We start from the raw sequence: 699 nt of genomic DNA on the forward strand, positions 1-699 counted from the left end.
GGTCCTTGTTTTTTAATTAATGTGTAAGCACATTACACATTCTCGAGGAACAATCCTTTCCATCCAATATACATATCCACCAATGAAGGACTGGATGCCTAAATAGAGTCCTAAAGCCTAAATAGATGGGCGTCGATTTGTGTGTAGTTTTGGACACAAAGCTGGTGTTTCTAATGTTTAGAACAAACCAATATTTTGGACTGGAGAACATGTACAGGGAGCAGATTGTCAGTGGTACTAGGTCAAAGATAAACCATTTGGTATTGTCTAAAACACTGGTTTCACTGGGGATTGAACCCAGGACCTTCTGCGTGTAAAGGAGACGTGATGACCACTACACTATGGAACCACACATGCTGGGCAGGTCCTCATAGCTTTATCTTTTATACTCTCTATGGTCGAGGTTATCTTATTTTCTATTATACAGATCACACAAAGCCAGTCATACACGTCAGGCTAGTTAGTCTGGAAGCAAGGAAGCAGACGTGACAATATAAAACCACCAGAGGAGAAAACAGTATACCTTTAACTGAAACAGTGACCTAGTCTGCCTTCTCTTTAACAGCCACTAGGGGGAAATGACTGCGATTGCAGAATGTTTTCAGGTCTTTAGAAGACTGTGGGAACATCTGCCTGCACAAGGACAACCTAACGTCTTTGTGTAGACACAGTGCTGGGCTTTAGCACCAACTTGCAGTT

At 42.1% G+C, this 699-nt stretch overlaps 1 non-coding gene across 1 annotated transcript; it reads right to left on the minus strand.

The window, feature by feature from the left end:
* Nucleotides 1-276: 276 nt before the first annotated feature.
* trnav-uac (transfer RNA valine (anticodon UAC)) lies at nt 277-349 on the minus strand. The gene has a single exon. It is a non-coding gene; the product is annotated as a tRNA-Val (tRNA).
* Nucleotides 350-699: the final 350 nt, after the last annotated feature.

The sequence above is a fragment of the Neolamprologus multifasciatus genome, chromosome 10 (assembly GCF_963576455.1).
Source record: "Neolamprologus multifasciatus chromosome 10, fNeoMul1.2, whole genome shotgun sequence".
Taxonomy (NCBI): domain Eukaryota; kingdom Metazoa; phylum Chordata; class Actinopteri; order Cichliformes; family Cichlidae; genus Neolamprologus; species Neolamprologus multifasciatus.